Below are 23114 nucleotides of genomic sequence, written 5' to 3' on the forward strand. Positions count from 1 at the left end.
CTCCTGGTGCTCAATCCTGCACCTACACCTGCCCCGTCGAATGGGGTGTCCAGATACACAGAAAAGACTGGACGTGAGCTCTAAGCTCAATACGAAAGCACTGGGTAAAACATACAAATATGATGCATGCAAATGATAGGGTATCCATATCTGGGATAACTGTATATAACTGCTCAGTAATGGCACCTAGGACATGAGTGATACAACGCGGGGAGCAAACCCTGTCGAAACTGCTCATTCCTATAGGACGTGGACCGTGTCCCCCGATGCTAGCCACCCATGACCCGTCAGTCACTAGGCCCTAGACATCAATCGTCCAGACAGGGCTGAGCGGCCCTACATGGCTCATCTCACAAGATGGACAGGCACAATATGATATGCACATGCTGCATAATAATATGACAAACATATAAGCATGCAAAACCCGCTGGCTATCTCAGTCTGTACTTACGTACCTTACTACAGGCAGTTCCTAGCAGTCCCGCTCTAAGTTCCAAGCCTATATCAGCTCTACAATGCAAATACCCATGCATCAATAATTAAGTTCTAAAAGTCTTAACTAAGCTATTGCATACTCCTAAATAATTTAAGGAGACCATAGCTATACCTGCGTCCGTCGTCAGCCTGTTGATGACAACTATCCCGCAACTAGGGCACACCCCTACTGCAGCTCCACAGCCTCGAGCACTGCTCCACTACACGAGCACTACTCCGCTACTATGTCAGACACTGTCTGACTATGCTAGAATATTTTCCTTACTCCAAATCTAAAATAAGAGTACCCAAAGCCCTAAAATAGAGCCACATGGGCCAAGGAGAGGATTTTGGAATTTGCACCAAATGAGGAGCTCGGACCTCATATTTATAGAACACGTTCGGGTCGTCCGAACTAGCCTTCGGAGAGTCCGAACTGCTTCGGGTCATCCGATCGTCTCATCGGATCGTCCGATCTCCGCCACGTGTCAATCCAATTGCATGCAACCATGCACCTGTCCGATACACTGTTTGGATGGTCCGAAGCCACCCTTCGGGTCGTCCGAACTTACCCTGAATGATGTCACCGATGACATAATATTTAGGACAACTGGCTGGGTCATGGTTCGGATCGTCCGAAGCCTTCAGAGCCTCCGAAGCTTGGCTCCGTCCATGTTCGGATCCTCCGAACCCAAGTTCGGAGCGTCCGAACCCCTTGAACCTTACCCACCATTTTCGAGTGTTCTGAATCCATTTTTGGACTCCGTTAACCCATTTGGAATTTCCTTAATCATGTTTTACTTAATCTAAAAATGATTACACGATTAATTATTCATTAATCGTTAATTCTGGATACGGGTCACTACACTGACTAGGCTGGGGATCTAGATGAGAGGAAGAGCACACAGGAGGATGTTTTTACTTGGGAAATAACTTAGTATCATGGTATAGTAAGAAACAAAACTATGTGTCTCTTTCAACGGCAGAATCTGAATATGTTTTTGTAGGTAGTTGGTGCACTAAACACCCATAGTGTACTGTGATAATTCTAGTGCCATTGAAATATCCTAAAATCTAGTACAACACTCTCGAACAAACACATTGACATTAGACATCACTTCATTCGAGATTTGGTTGAGAAAGGCATGATCTGAATTGAGTTTATTGGAACTAACAACCAATTAGCTGATATATTCACAAAAGCTTTGGATTTTGAGAGATTCTCCAATCGAATGAAGTCTCTCTGTATGTGTGCATTATAAACATAACAAAGATGTTGTTTTGAGTGTTTCCAACACCTAAGACAACACCTAAACATGCATGTGCATCTTTAGTATCATTAGGCATTTTGTATTCATGCATTCATATTATTTTGTGATGTTTTTGATACTTCGTAACCATCGACCAGTCTACACTCAGGTTTACATGCAAAATAATTTTTACAGCCTAATAATTGTTACTTTAATTGGAACTCTGACTAACTCACTAAGTAGTTGAGGGGTGTTTGTGTATTCCATAATCTTGTCCCATGTGAACAGTGATTTCCTAAATTTTGAAGCTCAACTTGATGAAATTATCAATGACAATTCATTTGATCATCAAGTCTAATGGAAATTTAGAAGAAAATGGAAAAAGCTACCTAAAAGAGTCGTTTGAAGACCGTTCCTTTAGTGCGCAGGCTAGAACTTCCATTGCAATAATTCTATATGGCTGTCTGTCATTAAAAATTTTTGGAAATCATGAGTGTTGATGCAAGATGTTGCCAACATCGTCGATAAAAATTCACTTGTCAACATACATTTTGCATGTGATTTCATTTTATTTTTATGTCACACTCTATTTTAGACATATTTAGGACATGCATATTTTTTTTCTTTGTGAATATATTTGGCTGAGAGGTTTGACGTTTTAATCAAACAAAAAATTTAGTGATGTGCCCTATCCACTGAAATTTAGATTTTGAATGTGATTGATTTTGTTTCAGTGGAGTTTTATTCCGATGAGGAGTTCAATTTGGAAACATTTGGTAAAACATATTTGGGCCTTGATTATTACCAAAAATAAAAACTTTGTTTCCTTAATTAATTTTTGAATTTTTACCGTTGGGATTAAAGTTACCATTGAGAGGGGACAATCAATTCGATTGTGATTAGGAGGGTGTCTTACAATATAAATTGAGTGTATATCTATTTTTGGAATTTAGTATTTCCCCTCATGCTCTTTGTTTTCCCTCTGATCGCTTGTCGCCTCTATTTTTTTCTTGCTCTAATATTTTTTTTGTTTCTATCTCTCACATTTGATGGCAGGAAATCAATTTGATTCTCACGATATTCTCTCGGAGATGAATTACAAGCCAAATTTTGAGAAGGATGTGCCAACATCTTCTCCACCACACCTTGTGATCGAGCATGCCATAGTTCAAGTTCCTGAGGAACCTGTGCCTCTGAATTCTATTGCACCAACTCTGAACAATGAACTTGATGTGGAGAATCTGTCGGATCTATCAACTCTGAACAAGGTGTTTCCCGCAAAACCCTTGACTCTCCGCTCAAAGAGGCAAGCTAGATACAATCCAGATTACACTGCCTCCAAGAGTTTTCGTGGTAAGGGCCAATCATCTCGTCCCTCTTTGGTTGATATTGAGTATTCTTTAGGGGATGACAGTGCTGATCAAGACTTCATAGTGAAGGCTCGTTCACAGAGCAAACCAGGTACTACTATTATACCAAGTTCTGCGATTCTAGTACCATTTGCTGCTGAGAGTGAATCATCTGGTGATTCCTCGTCTACTAGTGAGTCCTCTTACACAAAGACTCAAACTGTCTCTCCTACTGTGAGACCTCGGTTCTAAACAACTAATCTCGGATTAAACAACAAAAAATCATGCAAGATCCAAAACTAAAAGTAAAATAATTTTTTTTTTAAAAGGGAGTGCGCTCGGTCTGCTAAAAACTACAGACCGGGCGCCTCCAAGATCCTAAACCCACTGTTTTGCTCAACAGGGGTTGCGCTCGGTCTGCTAAAAATAGCAGACCGTTCGCACCCTGCACCAGAACAAAAAAAACGGGAAATCAACTAGCCAACTCAATCCAAAAGTCATTCAATACATTCAAACCATAAACATGTACAATCACTGTTTCTCCGAATAATACATGAAGTTCTAGAGCCTATCGGTTGCTCAGAAAGATAGAACATGTAAAGACAACATTCTAACATAAGGCTCGCATAATCAATACAACAAGACAACGAAGTTTGACAACTAAACATGTTATAACATAACTAGGTTGACATGCTGAAATCGACATCTAAACCGAGTCCCACGACTAACTCTCCCTATTGGAGCTAACCAGGTCTTTGCTGACTTGATCATGCCCCTCCTATTGCAAAGTACACATACAAAACAAAGCAATAGTAGAATAACTCCGGTGAGAATGATATTCCCAGTAAAAGAAACATAAAAAGTAATACAACAACCAACATGCTTTGAAGTCAACAACGTAATCAACACCAACGTAATAAAATGCATGTCTTTAAATCGGGATATCAATTTTGATAAACGAGGGATTGCTGCTGTGCTTCTGAGATCCCGAGGATGAGATCACGTAACGACTCACCGACTCTCCCAATCGAGGTGGTGCCACGTATCTCATACCTCTAGACTTTGGTGCGACTATGAGGAGTATGATGACACTAGTTGAACTTCTACAACCCAGGCCACTCACAACATAGCCCCCAAAACGTCTAATTAAAAAGGGCTGTTCTGCCCGCTGAAACAACGGTTTGGCTCAAGATGAATGCATAAGAAAACATAACACATAAGACATATAACAAAACTCAAATAACAACCAAATACAAGTTCCACATACTAGAACAAGTATTAATGCAATATGTGATTTTTAAGGGAAAACTCAATAACTAAGCTGTCTCGAGTATGTTGTCCCGCAAACGATGACTGCTTTTACCTTTTAAATACAAGTAGCTCCAACTCTGGATAAGGTACAACAAAAAGGTTATATCAGAAACTATAGAAACCTATCAACAACATCGTCTCAAGGAAATCTCTTTAACGTTCTTCATCCAACTCTTGACGATCAAATGCTGCTAACACAGGGTTCGACAAACTCCAACGAATCTTTATGGAGGCATAGAAGATCAACAACGACGATCAAAACTCAATAGCCAAAGTTCTACAACTCAAAAACGGTTCAAAATCTCTAAAACTCAAACCGGCGGCATAACGGCTATAAACTGATCAAACCAAAAACGCAGACAGCAGTACAATATCAATATAAACTCATAACAATGCTAAGACAACCAAAAAGGATCAAACCCAACAAATCTCAAAACTAGATTTCCGAAAATAGCTTCCAAAAATCATAAAAAATCCGAATGACGCTCTAAATCAAAACCGACTAAGAATAAACGATCAGAACTCTGTCAAGTACAACATACTAGAAACTCAATCGATTCTAACTACAGCCGAAAATTAGAATGTATCTGATCATATAAAAACTTACGATAAAACAGAGCTCTCGCTGCAGTGATCGCTAAAATGCCTTCAGAAATAAATTTCAACGGCCGGATCGGGCTCGGACTGAATTCTGAAAGCTTGAGAAATGGTTGGAGGCGTAACAATGGAGGGGAACCGGCTAGGGAAGAAGATGAGTGAAGGAGAATAGTCAACCAAGACAAGATAATATATTAAACTCCAATTTTGTACTTTAGTCCCTGAAATTTCCAAAATTTGCAAAATAGACCCCGATCAATAAAAAGTCGGCTCTTGAACTCTCGAAACTCTGATTATCTCAAATATTCTTAATTAAGATAAAATCGAGGCATTACAATTCTCCCCCTCTAAGAAGAGATTTCGTCCTCGAAATCAGTAAGAATCACAACTCATAAGATAGAATAAAGAACAAAAGACAGTAAGAAGAACTCACGTCATCCGAATAACTCAGGAAAACGCTGTCTCATGTCAGATTCTGTCTCCCAAGTAGCTTCCTCGACTTCGTGACGATTCTACTGCAATTTCACCAATGGAATCAACTTGGTTCTGAGCTGTGTCTCTTTCTGATCAAGGATCTGAATTGGTCGCTCAAAATAACTCAGAGTCTCGTCTAATTCGGCTTCGTCAGGCTGAAGAATATGATAAGGATCTGGATGATACTTTCGCAGCATAGAGACGTGAAAAATGTCGTGAATACTAGATAAATACGGAGGTAGTGCAAGTCTGTAGGCATGATCGCCTATCTTCTCGAGAATCTCGTACGGCCCGATGAATTTCGGAGATAACTTCCATCTCTTACCAAATCTGACAGTACCTCTAAAAGGATAAATCTTAAGGAAAACTCGGTCTCCCTGCTCAAAACTCAAAGGCCTACGTTTGAAATTCGCATACTTCTCCTGTCTATCCTGAGCTGACTTCATTCTCAACTGAATGATCTTTATCTGCTCTTCCATATCTCGAAGCATATCCGGTCCCAAATCTGGTGACTCGGACAAATCATCCCAAAACAACGGAGATCGGCACTTCTTGCCGTACAATGCCTCAAAAGGCGCCATACTGATACTCTCTTGGAAGCTGTTGTTGTAAGAAAACTCGACAAGGGGCAAAGAATCTTGCCAACTAGTGCCAAAGTCTAGCACTACTGCTCGCAGCATATCCTCTAACGTCTGGATAGTCCGCTCTGACTGTCCATCGGTCTGAGGATGATAAGCTGTACTCAGATGCAAACGAGTACCTAGTGCCTCCTGTAGACTGTGCCAAAAGTGCGAAGTGAATCTAGGGTCTCGGTCTGAAACGATCGACTTCGACACTCCATGAAATCTCACAATATTTCTAACATACAACTCAGCCATCTGATCATGACGATACTTCATCCTATACGGAATAAAGCAAGCAGACTTCGTCAATCGGTCGATCGCTACCCAAATAGCATCGCATCCTCAAACAGATCGCGGTAGCTTCATGAAGAAATCCATAGAGATGTGATCCCACTTCCATTCATGAACAGATAGACTGTGCAACAGACCACCTGGTCGCTTCCTCTCTGCTTTCACTTGCTGACAGTTCAAACATCGAGATACAAACCTCGCAACATCGCTCTTCATTTTCTTCCACCAAAACTGGTTCTTCAGATCGTTATACATCTTCCGACCCCCAGGATGAACACTGAACCAACTGCAATGAGCCTCTCGGAGAATACGCTGTCTCAACTCCGAAATATCAGGCACAACAATACGGTTATTCACAAACAAAACATCATCTCTAACCTGAAATTCAGACTGATGACCGGATCTGACTTTCTCTACTGACACCTGAATGCTCGGATCAGACTTCTGTGCTTCTTTGATCGCAATAAACAACTCCGGCTCGGCTTAAATAGAAAATACTCTGATAGTCCTCCTATCTGTTTCAAACTCTAAACCAGAAATGCAAAAATCATCGATCAACTGAGAAACACTGATAGTAGAAAGAGATAAAGAACAAAGCTTTCGGCTCAAGGCATACGCAACTGCATTCGACTTTCCCGGATAATACTTGATTTCACAGTCGAAATCCTTCAACGGATCTAACCATCTTCTCTGTCTCATATTCAGCTCTGCCTGTGAAAACAAGTACTTAAGACTCTTATGATAATAAAAGATCTCAAAAAACTCACCATACAGATAGTGACACCAGATCTTCAAAGGAAATACAATCGCGGCTAGTTCAAGAATATGAACCGGATAATGAGTCTCGTGCGGCTTTAGCTGCCTTGATGCATACGGTATAACATGCTTGTGCTGCATAAGAACACAACCCCAACCTCGGTTAGAAGCATCACAATAGACTGTGAAACCTCCGGTACCGTTCGGAATAGAAAGAATCGGAGCACTGGTCAGTCTCCTCTTCATATCAACAAAGCTAGCCTCACAATCTGCAGTCCAGATAAAAGGCGCATTCTTCTGAGTCAGCTGGGTAATTGGATTGGCAATTGACGAGAATCCCTCGATGAATCGGCGATAATAACTAGCTAAACCCATAAAACTTTGGATCTCAGGTACTGATGTCAGTCTAGTCCAATTTATAACCGCTTCAATCTTGCTGGGATCGACAGAAATCTCATCTCCTGAAATAATGTGACCGAGAAAAATAACTCGATCCAACCAGAACTCACACTTAGACAGTTTGGCAAACAACTGTTCAACTCGCAAAATCTGCAAGACGGTCCTCAAATGCTCTGCATGGTCAGTACGGTTCTTCGAGTAAATAAGAATATCATCGATGAATATAATGACAAACTCATCTAAATAGCGCTGAAAGATACGGTTCATCAAACCCATAAAAACCGCTAGAGCATTAGTCAAACCAAACGACATGACTATAAACTAGAAATGACCATACCTCGTTCTGAATGCGGTCTTAGGAACATCTTCCTCTCGCACTTTCAGCTGATGATACCCTGACCTCAAATCAATCATTGAATAGACAGAAGAACCCTGCAGCTGATCAAAAAGGTCATCTATTTGGGGTAAAGGATACCTGTTCTTGACTGTAGCCTGATTCAATTTATGGTAGTCAATACAGAGCCGCAAAGAACCATCATTCTTCCGAACAAACAGATCAGGAGCACCCCAAGGCGATACACTAGGTCTGATGTATCCCTTGGCAATCAAATCCTCAAGATGCTCCTTCAATTCTCTCAATTCAATCGGTGCCATACGATACGGAGCTTTGGAAATAGGTTGAGTACCTAACACTAAATCGATGCTGAATTCGATCTCTCGAATAGGCGGAAATCCAGGAACATCTTCCGAAAACACATCAGCAAAATCTTTAACCACTGGTATGTCAACCAATTCAGGGCGAGATTCAGTACATCAACTGCATAAACCAAAAATCCCTCTGCACCTCTCTGTAACAAATGAGTCATAGATAACACTGAAATCAAAAGAATTCTAGATCGAGAACCCTTACCAAAGAATTTCCACCGTCTGCCATTTCAGGTCTGAATCTGACAACCTTCAGAAAACAATTGACGGTTGCCCTGTAATTGGTTAAAGCATCTATACCAACTATACAGTCAAAATCTGATAGCCCAAGTACAATACAGTCGAACTCTAACAAATTTCCCTCAAAACAGAGTTCACAGTTCCTGACTAATCTGATAGAAACAATTCCCCCACCCAAAGGTGAAGTAACAACTACTACAGTAGGCAACAACTCAGTTTTTAAATCATGCATCAACACAAATTTCTCAGAGATAAAGGAATGAGAAGCACCTGTATCTATCAAAACATGAGCAGAATAACAAAAAATCGAACAGTTACCTGCTATAACATTGTCCGGTGCTGCCTCAGCCTGATCCTCTGTCAAAGCAAAGACTCGTGCCTGCTATCTCGGAGGCTGGTTTGCACTAGGGATACCTCCCTGTCTGTTCTGCTGCTGAGGCTGGAAGGAGTGAACTGCAGAATACTGTCTCTCAAGCTGAGCTGTATGTCTAGATGAACTCCCATTCTAGGCTCGATCTCTACTACGCTGAGGACACACCTTAGAAAAGTAACCCGGTTGCTGATAGGTATTTCAGTTTCCAAAGACCCCTACACACTGATCTGATGAGTGTCTGCCTCCTCACTTGTTGCAGAACAAGGATGAAGATCCAAAACTGTGGGGACCCGGATTGCTAATCTTATCTTAAGGCAATTTATTGTAATTAACAATTAAACAAGTACTTAAAAGAATTAAAGAAACAAGAGCTAAAAAAAAATTTTTTTTTTTTAAAAGATAGGAGGTCTCGCTCGATCGGTAAAACTTTGGCGATCGAGCGAGCACAAGTGCTCAAGCTCTCTGTTTCAGAATTCCATATCTCGCTCGATCGGTATATTTTTACCGATCGAGCGAGCACATTGCTCGATTCCTCTGTTTTGCCAAAATATGGCCTCGCTCGATCGGTGCATTTCTACCGATCAAGCGAGCACAGGTTTCAGCAACTTCTGCTGTCAAATTCTGCTGTCAAGCCTTGTACAAATTTAATATAAACATGCATATATGCTACAACAACCACTACATGCCATCTTATAAGCTGTTATAAACTTCTAAACATGATATACATCAACTAGCATGTGTTCAAGCCATAATGTACAAAGTTCTTGTATCTTTCTAGCATTGTTCAACAACACAAATGACAAGACTTGCTGCTAAACCCGTGTCCTCACTTTCTACACGTCTAGCTTGAGCTATCCTTGTCTCTTCTGACTAGCTCCTGCCCCACCTATTGCTATGCACACATACAAAACAAAGCAATAGCCGGATAACTCCGGTGAGAATAAAATCCCAGTATAAACAACATAAAGCGCGAGATAATAAACGTGAATGCAATGCAAATGGCAAAGGAAGGCTATCAAGCTGATATCAATAAAACTTAGTTCTTTGGGATCCCGAGGAATAAAATAACTATCAAACCACCAACACTCCCATTCGAGGCGGCATCAAGTATTTTAGTCCTCTGACTTTGGTACGATTATAGAGAGTCTTCTGGCTCTGAAAGCGAAGGCTGCAATCCATGCCACTCAACTATAATCCACCAAACGTCAATGCACTCTAGGCTTTTAACCCTCTGTGCTTTTAGGCTGGAGTTCAAGATGAATGTAACATAAGCTGTATGCATTAAAAGCTATAAAACACATCTTGAACAACTAAGCATATAAGCAAGCAAAGCAATACAAACAAGTAATCACATAAGAAACATAAAGAAGCAAGTATGTGATTGACATGGGAATACTTGAAATGAAAGCTATTTCAAGCATTCTATCCCATCTGGATTCGCTGTCATTTATACCTTTCAATAACACGTCTGAACGTACTTCAAGTCTGCAAAAACATCAATGATAAATCATATCAAACGGTTGCTCAAGTTCTCAACTCAAACTCAAATACAATGCTAGCAAACCTTGCTTCAACTCGTTCTCGGTTCGAATCGGCAATCTCGAGTTCGGAACACTTTGATCAAATTTGAAAGATAGTAGATACAATCTAACCATATCAAATTCCAGCTCAAATCATGCTTTGTTCAAACAATAATAGCAAAATCTTGATACTTTGCGAATCGACGGCGTAACGGCTACAAACCGGCAATCCAAACCATAATCAGATCAATATATCAATCAAGACAATCCCTTATATCAACTCAAACCAGCCAAGAACATCATATTCAAATCAAGTAGGTTTCGAATCATGCTTGCTAAATTCATATAAAATCCAAACGACAGTCTTTTTCCGAACCGTCTGCGAATATATGATCGATACAGCAGATATACGCATATATGATAAAATCATAAATTTCCATCTTTCACATAAAAATAAAATATGAGATATGTGAATAAAACTTGTACCAAATCGAAGGTCTCGGAGCTGTGATCGCAGATATATATTTCTTTTGAATTTCTGATAACCGGAACGCAAGTTATCGAAGCTTCTACGGAGCGAAAATCTGAAAATGGAGTTGGGGAAGGGTTTGAACGATTTTCTCTCTTCTTCTCTGCCTTTTTGCCGTTTAAAATCTGATGAATAAGATATATATAAGCTATTTTTCAGTTTAGTCCCTGAATTTTTAGCTATTTGCAATTCAGTCCCCGGAAAAGCGATTTAATTCAATTTCAATCCTTTTCAATTTAAGAATATTAGAATTTAATTCTAAACTCTAAATATTCCCAAATTAAATATTCTTGGATTAAAATTAAATAATCCCGGGCCTTACATTTCTCCCCCACTAAAGCATTAGTTCTTCCTCGAAATCATAAGCAAGCTGTATAGAAAATCTGTATACACATAAGAGAAGGAAATAACATAAAACAGAATAAGAACTCACATCAATGAAACAACTCTGGAAATCTCTGTCTCATATCTCACTCAGTCTCCCAAGTCGCTTCTTCATTGCCATGCCGACTCCACTGAATCTTGACTAGCTGAATTGTCTTGTTTTTGAGCTGTTTATCTTTGCGATCAAGAATCTGAATAGGCTGCTCAAAATAACTGAGTCTCGTCAAGTTCAGCTTCATAAGGCTGGAGAATATGGGAAGGATCAGGCTGATACTTCCGAAGCATAGAGACATGGAATACATCATGAATACCAGACAAAGATGGAGGAAGAGCGAGTCGATAAGCAAGATCGCCTATCTTCTCGATAATCTCGTACGGACCAATAAAACGTGGAGATAACTTTCCTCTCTTGCCAAATCTGACTGTACCTCTAAACGGAGAAATCTTCAAGAAAACTCTGTCTCCCTGATCAAAAAATAGAGGTCGTCGTCTGATATTTGCATACTTTGCTTGTCTATCCTGAGCTGTTTTCATTATTTTCTGAATAAGCTTTACTTTCTCTGTCATTTCTCGGATAATATCAGGCCCAACATCAGGAACATCTAAGATATCATCCCAGTACAACGGTGATCTGCATTTCTTTCCGTACAGTGCTTCAAAAGGAGCCATCTCAATGCTCGTCTGATAGCTGTTATTATAAGAGAATTCTGCAAGTGTTAATGAATCTTGCCAACTAGTACCAAAATCTAGTACTACAGCTCTCAACATATCCTCAAGTGTCTGGATAGTCCGTTCTGACTGTTCGTCTGTTTGAGGATGATAAGCTGTACTCAAATGCAATTGAGTACCAAGAGCTTGTTGCAAGCTATGCCAAAAATGTGATGTAAATCTAAGGTCTCGGTCTGAAACGATAGATTTAGGCACACCATGTAATCTTACCACTTCTCTGACGTAGATTTCTGCCATCTGATCATGTCTGTACGGGATAAAACATGCTGATTTCGTCAAACGATCAATAATCACCCAAATGGCATCGCACCCTCTAGATGAACGTGGTAGCTGTGTAACGAAATCCATAGAAATGTGATCCCATTTCCTTTCTGGAACTGATAGACTTTGCAATAGACCACCTGGTTTCTTTCTTTTTGCTTTTACCTGTTGGCAATTCAAGCATTTAGACACAAAATATGTGACATTTGCTTTCATCTGTTTCCACCAATACTGTGTCTTCAGATCATTATACATTTTCCTGCCACCAGGATGAATACTAAATCGACTGCTGTGAGCCTCTTTCAATATCTGCTGTTTCAAGTCTGAAACATCTGGAACAATCAATCTGTTATTCACATATAAAACATCATCAACACTGACCTGATATTCAGATTTATGTCCAGATTTGACCATAGCAATAGAATTCTGAATATTCTGATCCTCTTTCTGTGCTTCTTTGATTCGTATCAAAAGTTCTGGCTCAGCTCGTATAGCACAAACACGGATAGGTTTCATATCTGTTTCAAATATTAATCCAGAAATACAACAATCTTCCACCATTTGAGATACACCTATCGTAGACAAGGATAAAGAACATACCTTTCTACTTAAGGCGTCTGCAGCTGCATTAGATTTTCCTGAATAATATTTAATCTCGCAATCGAAATCTTTCAATAAATCAAGCCATCTACGCTGTCTCATATTCAATTCTGATTGCGAAAATAGATATTTCAAACTTTTGTGATCCGAAAAGATTTCAAACTTCTCACCATAAAGATAATGTCGCCATATCTTCAATGCAAAGACAATAGCGGCAAGCTCCAGATCATGGATAGGATATCGAGTCTCGTGTGGCTTTAACTGTCTCGAAGCATAAGCAACAACATGCCTTCTCTGCATAAGCACACAACCCAAACCCTTGTGAGAAGCATCACAATATACTACAAAATCACCCGTACCTGATGGAATCGTCAAGACAGGTGCACTGGTAAGCCTCTTCTTCAACTCCAAGAAACTAGTTTCACAAGCTTCAGTCCAGACATATGGCTTATTTTTCTGAGTCAATTGCGTAATAGGCTTTGCAATGCTGGAGAAATCTCTGATAAAGCGTCTATAATAACCTGCCAAGCCCATAAAACTTCGTATTTCTGGCACTGATGTAGGTCTAGGCCAATTCAATACAGCCTCGACCTTGCTTGGATCCACTGAAATCCCATCACCTGAAATAATATGCCCAAGAAACACAACTTTCTGCAACCAAAATTCACATTTCGATAACTTGGCATATAATTTCTCATTTCTCAAAGCCTGTAAAATGAGTCGGAGATGTTCAGCATGCTCATGTATATTCTTGGAATAGATCAAGATATCATCGATAAAAATAATGACAAAGTCATCCAAATATTTCTGAAATACCCGATTCATCAATCCCATAAATACTGCAGGAGCATTGGTTAAACCAAAAGGCATGACAATGAATTCATAATGTCCATACCTTGTTCTGAAAGCAGTTTTAGGAATATCTTCATCTCGTACTCTCAGCTGATGATATCCAGATCGCAAATCAATCTTCGAGTAGATAGCTGAACCCTGTAGCTGATCAAACAAATCATCTATTCTAGGCAGTGGATATTTATTCTTGATGGTTACCTTATTCAGTTGCCGATAATCAATGCATAAGCGCATGGAACCATCTTTCTTTCGTACAAACAGTACCGGAGCGCCCCAAGGTGAAACACTCGGTCTAATGTACCCCTTGGCTAACAAATCTTCCAATTGATTTTTCAACTCCTTCAATTCAATAGGTGCCATTCTGTAAGGAGCTTTGGATATTGGTTGTGTACCTGGCATTAAATCAATGCTGAAATCTATATCTCGTACTGGAGGTAAACCAGGAATTTCATCAGGAAATACATCAGCAAATTCATGCACAACTGGAATATCTGTTACTGCTGGACTGGATTTCAATACATCGACTGCATAAATCAGAAATCCTTCTGCACCTTTCTGTAATAAACGGGTCATAGATAGCACAGATATCAAAGGGATCTTGGCTCGGGAACCCTTACCGTAAAATTTCCATTCTGATGCCATTTTTGGTCTAAATCTAACCACTTTCTGGAAACAATCCACAGTAGCCCTATACTTGGTTAACATGTCTATACAGACAATACAATCAAAATCTGATAATCCAAGTACTATACAATCGATATCAATCACATTCCCGTCATATTGCAAAGCACAATCTCGAATCATTTGAACAGATATAATACCTTCACCCAAAGGTGAAGAAATAGAAACAACAGTAGGCAATGGCTCAGAAGATAACGAATGCTGAAAGAGTGGGTGCCCGGTGAGCCAACTTGTGGCTAAGGGCTTTTATGACTCTATGTATAAACAATCTTTTGTTTAATATAATTTACACTTTTATAATGGCATTTACTTTATCTTTTATCATATTATTATGTTGTGACATACTATAAGATGTTTAGATGAAGACCTTGAATATACTATAGTGTATGTAAGATGTGGTGGCACATGGGGATGGCTATCATGAAACACATCTTATAATCACTGTATATTCTAAACAGTTCCTAGTCGATTGAGCCATCCGTTAATAAGGATAAGGATCGCTCGAGATTGAGACTAGCATTTGCGATGCCGAGTACCACGTTTCATTGGTATGGAACATAGAGATGTTCAAAGCATGCAAATGGATATTCATACGATGAATGATCGAACTACCCTATCCGGACTTTCCAAGTGGTTATCACTTATCGAGTGGATAAAGTCCGCGGTTTTGGTTGTACACCATTAGTCCTTATTACTTGAAACATCATTGAGACTCTATATGATAGTACTGTACTTTGACTCGTTTACCGACTTTTTTGGGGTCATCAGGTGTCGGGATTGGGTACAGTTAGGACACATATAGGAGTCGATGCTTTGTTGTCAAGGATTCACCACATACTTGCTAGTATGGATATCCTATGCAATCTGAGGAGATATTAGTGTGACGAATCTCTGGCCAGAGTACATGATGTGTTTTAAGAAATGGTTTCTTAGTAGCACATGCGATGTCACTATTTGATCTTCAAGATGCATTGCATAGTTATCGAATCTCGAACGACTCTCGATTTACCAATGGGAATCATGGGGCAATGTTGCTAGGCGCTCTTACCATGATTCGATGGGCAAGTCGGAAATTGTTGTTCCGAGTCACAAGGAGTTGTGAGCCCACGGCTAGCTGTATCCCTGAACCATTGAGGGTCACACAAGTAATGGATTTCTAATTCCCGTTGAGATAGTTAAATTTAAAGAGTTAAATTTAATGAACAAAGAAGTAGGACTTCTTATATCAGAGTAGAAGAGTAAGATTTCCTAAAATGACATAGGGATGGGCATTTTTGGAAATCACTGAATTCGGATTCAGAAAATTTATCTTGACTTTAAAAGATGCAGAAATGGTTTCTGTGCACATTGGTGAAATTGGTTTATCAATCTGAGTCACGATGAATTTTATATTAATTTCTGAATATGCAGGCTTTGCTTGTCAGGCTTTAACTTATGACTAATGGGCCCTAAGCTGTTAGCAGCCCACATTATAAATAAGTTATTGCAGTGCAGAAATTAGATACAAGTCTCATAATTTTCGAACACTAGGGTTTTGAGACCTAGAGTGGCCGCCCCCTCTCTGTGTTTTTCTCTATGAAATCCAGTCTGTGAATTTCGAATTTGCAGTCTGGTTTAACGGATCAAATTCGTTAATTCTCTTCGTAGAAACTTCTGATAGATTTTCTAGTGCAATCTATCAGAGGGATTCGAATTCTGTTCGTGGACCTGATTGAAGAATTGTTCGTCCATCAGTTCCTGGGATATACAACAAGAGCAGAGTTATCTGTTGGTGTCCATAATCTCGTTTCGAGATTCAAGGTAAAAATTTAATTGTTATTTAATTTTTACACGCACAATTTAATCGTAAAGTTTTGATACCCATGATATGGAATCATTCCATATAAAATTTTAAAACTTCCGCTGCACCGGGTATCAATTCTGATTGATCTGAACACCGTTTTCCAACAGTGGTATCAGAGCAAGGTTGCTCAGATCAAGCGATTAAATTAATCGATTGTACAAAATTTTTAAGCCTTGGTTTTTTGAAACAAAAGGATTTTAAAAATTTAAAATTAATGGGCAAACCCGGGGCAGCGAATGTCGCTGCCCAAGGGCAGCGAGTCCATCGCTGCCAAGGGCAGCGATTTGATCGCTGCCCAAGGTGCAGCGACGGGCTGCCCGGCCCGAGCCCCTTTTGGGGCACGGGCTGCCCGGGATCGTCCCGAGCGGCCCGGGAAAATTAATTTTTATTTTTAGTTAAAATTTTAATATGTTAAAATTCTATTTTTGGTCCGATCGAAAATTGTTTTTGATTGGTCCACGAGGCGTCGGATCGAATTTTTCGAGTCCGAAAATTTTAAAATTTATTTTTGGATAAATTTGAATTTTCGGAAAATTTATAGATTTTATCCGTTAAATCAGATTTTATGAAATTAATTATTTTTGGTACAATTGATGATAAGATATGATCTTATGGAAATATTGAGTAAAATATGATTTTATGTATAAAATTGGATTTTATATGTAAAATATGATTTTATTTGATAAAAAGGTCAAATATGATTTTGTATGTAAAATAAAATTTTATATATGGAATATGATTTTATCCTTTTTAATTTAATTGCCATTGCATGTTATCCAATAAATTAATTTTGAATTAAATATTATTGAATAAGGATGATCGATTACCATGACCAATTTTATAGGTGTATGTTAGGGAATTTACATTTGTTTTTATTGTTGTTGGATTTATTAATGGGCCTGGTTTATGGCCCAATATGAATTGTCATATGTAATAAAAGTGGGCCTGGTTTATGGCCCGTTCCCACCCCTTAAAATGTATCCCCTACTTGTCATAGTTATTTATTGTAAATACATTATACTTAGTGGGAGATGAAGATTTGAAGACGAAGGTGGGCCCAGCAGACAATAAAGACTGAAGAAATGTAAATTGGAAGCTCAATGTAATAGGATTGCATTGCATACTTGCATATTACCTAGGATTGGACTTAGACTCGTGATTGGCAACCACGGGTCGATTAGAAATGGAATCGATCATCCTAAATAATATATGATATTATTGATGTATGCATGTTTTAGACTAAATTGTATGAATCCCGCAAGCATACATAAAATGAAAGATGAGACAAATTTTCAAAATTAAAATCCCTCATTTTAAATATGATTTAAAATTGATATCAAGATTAAAAGGGAATTTAAATATTGTTTAAATGTTCCTACCTTCCATCAACGATCAATGTATGAGATGCTACCCGCGGATACGGTCCGGCTCATATTATTGGGGGGGCCCGTTCGTCGAAAAGCTGTACATTGGATCGACACATGTTGTAAGTTGGGTGGAACTCCCATGGAATTTGCTCATATTATTGGGGATCCACATGGCGACCGTCCATCACAACTTAATATTGATGGGTCATCTTGACGTGTCACAATAAACGACGTCATATTATTGGGCCCTTATTGGACATGAGGTAAAAACGTGGAGGTTGCTTTGGAAGCAATTGGGCTCTACCTTTTGAAAATTATGGTTGGCTGATATTATTCGGGACTATAGTTTGTCAATTGGACTCCATGTTCCCACTAAAGAAAATGTTTCTCGTTTTCACTAGAGGGTAGTGAAATCGTTACAATAGTGAGAGTGAGATTCATAAAATAAATTTTGCCTATTTTATGTCTTAGTAAATTAATTAAACAATCACTGATTATTGTCTGTTTCTTTTCAGTATTTCATTAAGATGAATTCGCGCAATCCACTATTCTCTATTCTCGAACAAAATAAACTGACTGGCGCAAACTATACGGAATGGTTCCGTAAGTTGAAGATTGTCTTGACCTCGGAGAAGATGTTCTACGTGTTAGAAAAATCTCCTCCGAAGGAAGCATCAGCTGATATAAGTCCGGAAGAGTTGGCCAAACTTGATAAATGGTGGGACCATGATATTAAGGCCAAATGCTATATGCAAGCTTCGATGTCTGATGAACTCCAGAGGCGATTTGCGGATACCGTGAATGCTGCTGACATTCACGTACAACTCAAGGAACTTTTTGGGGCTCAATCGAGAGCTGAAAGGTTCGCCACTGTAAAAGAGTTAATGACGTGTCGCATGCGTGAAGGGACTTCGGTCCGTAATCATGGGGTACGCGTGATTTGGCTCATTCAGAAGTTGGTAATGCTTGATTTGGTATTGGAGCATGAACTCAATGTGGACTTATTACTTCTCTCTCTTCCTTCATCGTTTGACGGTTTTGTGGTGAATTTCAATATGAACAAGATAGAGACCTCCCTTGAAGAGATGTTCAATATGCTTGTAACTTATGAAGCCACTTTAAAGAAGGATAAACCGGTTCTCTTGGGGGGCTCCTCTTCTTCTGCTAAGAAGGGGCCAAGTACAAAGGGTAAGAAACGTTCCGTCCCATCCAAGAAAACCGGACCCGAGAAGAAGAACAAGACAAAGGCTTCAAACATGGAAAAGTCCAAGGATGTTTGCCATCACTGCATGAAACCCGGTCATTGGAAACGTAACTGCAAGGAATATCTAGAGCAGTTGCGAACTGCGAAGGGTATGTTTTATATTGAAATAAATGTTTCACTTAATACTACTTCTTGGGTATTGGATACCGGATGTGGATCTCACATTTGCAATGATTTGCAGGTGATGACAAGAAGTCGCAAGCTTAGAATGGGTGAGACCCAGCTTAGGCTCGGAAATGGTTCTAGAGTTGAAGCCAAAGCTGTGGGAGACGTTTATTTAATTTTGCAGAACGATTTTAAGTTACTTTTGAGAGATGTTTTATTTGTTCCAGACTTGATTAAAAACATTATTTCTGTTTCTATGCTTGATAGAGATGGTTTTTCTTGCAATTTTGTGAATGGGATTTGCAATATTTACAAGAATGAATGTTTGATTGGAAATGGACAACTTGAAAACGATCTATATAACTTAAAATTAAAATACGTTCCAATAAATTATGTTGATAAATCGGTAACAACGAACAAAAGGAAAATCGATAGTCAAAACCCGGCAAACCTTTGGCATGCTAGGCTAGGTCATATTTCCTCAAGGAGGATGAACAAGCTAGTGGGAGAGGGCATGTTTGATATGTCTGATATTAACTCTCTACCTACTTGTGAATCCTGCCTAAAAGGAAAAATGACTAAATCTCCATTCAAGGGGAAACCTGAGCGTAGTCAAAATCTGTTGGATTTGATCCATACAGATGTTTGTGGTCCATTTAGAATTGGTACTCAATTTGGCCACACCTACTTCATTACCTTTACTGATGATTATTCAAGGTATGGGTATTTATATTTAATGAAATATAAGTCTGAAGCATTTGAAAAGTTCAAAGAATTCAAGGCTGAAGTAGAAAACAAACTAGGCAAAAGTATTAAGGCACTTCGATCGGATCGTGGTGGAGAATACTTAAGTGCCGAGTTTTTGGACTATCTAAAAGAGAATGGGATTCTCTCTCAGTGGACTCCTCCTATGACACCACAGCTGAATGGTGTTTCGGAGCGTCGTAATAGAACCTTGTTGGACATGGTTCGATCCATGATGAGCTTCACTGAGCTCCCACCATCGTTTTGGGGTTACGCGCTTGAAACGGCGGTTTTGTTGTTGAACAACGTTCACACTAAAGCAGTGAACAAAACACCATACGAGTTATGTAATGGCAAAGCTCCTAAGTATTCGTACTTGAGGATTTGGGGATGTCCTGCTTACGTGAAGCAGACAGTGGGAGATAAGTTGGATAGTCGATTCACCTTATGTTATTTTGTAGAGTATCCGAAGAATTCAATCGGATATTATTTCTATCATCCTACTGAAACAAAAGTGTTTTTTTCAAGGAATGCCACCTTCTTGGAGAAGGAATTCTTATTGGATAAGAAAGGCAAGATGATGGAACTCGAAGAAATTTGAGAAGAACCCGAAATACAAAATAGCGATCCTACACCTCAAGAATCATCACAAGACACGCCTATTACTAGGAGATCCGAAAGGACTTCTAGACCTCCAATAAGATATGGTCTTCTTCTTGAAGGGGATCAAAGTGAACCCGACATTGGATGTGATCCAAGAAACTTCAAGGAAGCAATTTCTGATGCGGATTCAAATTTATGGCTTGAAGCTATGCAATCGGAAATAGATTCGATGCATTCTAACCAAGTTTGGTCTTTAGTAGATCCTCCCGATGGAATTGTTCCAATTGAGTGCAAATGGATCTACAAGAGAAAGCTTGGGCCTGATGGAAAGGTATTGACCTACAAGGCACGATTGGTGGCAAAAGGTTATACTCAAAGACAAGGAGTTGACTATGATGAAACCTTTTCACCAGTCGCAATGTTCAAGTCCATAAGAATCCTTATTGCCATAGCAGCATGGTATGACTATGAGATATGGCAAATGGATGTAAAGACTGCATTTCTTAATGGAAACATTAAGGAAGAGATCTATATGACGCAGCCTGAGGGATACACATCCATGGGAAGCGAGCATAAGGTATGCAAGCTTCAGAGATCAATTTATGGTCTAAAACAAGCATCAAGAAGTTGGAACCAGAAATTTGATGAAACAATAAAGGATTTTGGTTTCATCAAGAACCCGGAGGAACCATGCGTGTACAAGAAAGTAGTTAAGGATGCGGTAACATTCTTAGTACTTTATGTTGATGACATCCTACTCATTGGGAATGACGTAGGGATGTTGCAGTCAACAAAGATATGGTTATTAGGTAGATTCTCGATGAAGGATTTGGGTGAGGCATCCTATATTCTAGGGATACAGATCTATAGAGATAGATCTAAGAGAATGATAGGACTCACTCAAGCAACCTACATCGACACTATATTGAAAAGGTTTTCAATGGATGAGTCCAAGAGAGGACATCTACCTATGTGTCATGGAGTTTCTCTATCCAAGTCTATGTGTCCCAAGACTGACGAAGAGATAGAGAAAATGACACATATACCATATGCGTCAGCCATAGGGAGTATCATGTATGGGATGATATCCACCAGACCGGATGTGGCATTTGCTCTGAGTGTCACGAGCAGATATCAAGCCAATCCCGGTCAAATGCATTGGAAAGCCGTGAAGGATATTCTTAAGTACTTGAGAAGAACTAAGAATGTATTCATGGTTTATGGAGGAAGAGAACTGAAATTGGAAGGCTATGCCGGCTCTAGCTTCCAAAGTGACATGGATGACTCGAAGTCAACCTCTGGATTTGTGTTCATGCTCAATGGCGATGCTGTCTCTTGGAAGAGTTCCAAGCAGGACACCATAGCGGATTCCACCACTGAGGCAAAATACATTGCGGCATTAGCTGCTGCTAAAGAGGCCGTTTGGATGAGGAATTTCGTCCAAGAGTTGGGCGTTATTCTTGAAGCTGTTGGTTCAGTCCCGGTGTACTGTGACAACACGGGTCCAGTTGCTCAGGCAAAGGAACCAAGGTCTCATCAAAGATCCAAACACGTACTGAGGAAATACCACATCATCCGGGAGATCGTGGAAAGAGGAGACATCACTGTCGAGAGAGTGGCCTCTGCAGACAATATCGCTGATCCACTTACTAAGCCCTTGCCAGGACCATTATTTGACAAACATCGCGAAGCAATGGGACTACGTAGTATGACTAGTTGGCTTTAGGGCAAGTGGGAGATTGAAAGAGTGGGTGCCCGGTGAGCCAACTTGTGGCTAAGGGCTTTTATGACTCTATGTATAAACAATCTTTTGTTTAATATAATTTACACTTTTATAATGGCATTTACTTTATCTTTTATCATATTATTATGTTGTGACATACTATAAGATGTTTAGATGAAGACCTTGAATATACTATAGTGTATGTAAGATGTGGTGGCACATGGGGATGGCTATCATGAAACACATCTTATAATCACTGTATATTCTAAATAGTTCCTAGTCGATTGAGCCGTCCGTTAATAAGGATAAGGATCGCTCGAGATTGAGACTAGCATTTGCGATGCCGAGTACCACGTTTCATTGGTATGGAACATAGAGATGTTCAAAGCATGCAAATGGATATTCATACGATGAATGATCGAACTACCCTATCCGGACTTTCCAAGTGGTTATCACTTATCGAGTGGATAAAGTCCGCGGTTTTGGTTGTACACCATTAGTCCTTACTACTTGAAACATCATTGAGACTCTATATGATAGTACTGTACTTTGACTCGTTTACCGACTCTATTGGGGTCATCAGGTGTCGGGATTGGGTACAGTTACGACACATATAGGAGTCGATGCTTTGTTGTCAAGGATTCACCACATACTTGCTAGTATGGATATCCTATGCAATCTGAGGAGATATTAGTGTGACGAATCTCTGGCCAGAGTACATGATGTGTTTTAAGAAATGGTTTCTTAGTAGCATATGCGATATCACTATTTGATCTTCAAGATGCATTGCATAGTTATCGAATCTCGAACGACTCTCGATTTACCAATGGTTGTTGATTCGATCGGGATATATGGATGAAGGGACCGTAGTGTACGCTAACCAAAATCTATTGGTTCTTGCAGGCACTATCAGTGATACCTAGGGAATCATGGGGCGATGTTGCTAGGCGCTCTTACCATGATTCGATGGGCAAGTCGGAATTTGTTGTTCCAAGTCACAAGGAGTTGTGAGCCCACGGCTAGCTGTATCCTTGAACCATTGAGGGTCACACAAGTAATGGATTTCT

This window comes from Henckelia pumila, chromosome 4 (genome assembly GCF_033568475.1).
Source record: "Henckelia pumila isolate YLH828 chromosome 4, ASM3356847v2, whole genome shotgun sequence".
Taxonomy (NCBI): Eukaryota; Viridiplantae; Streptophyta; class Magnoliopsida; order Lamiales; family Gesneriaceae; genus Henckelia; species Henckelia pumila.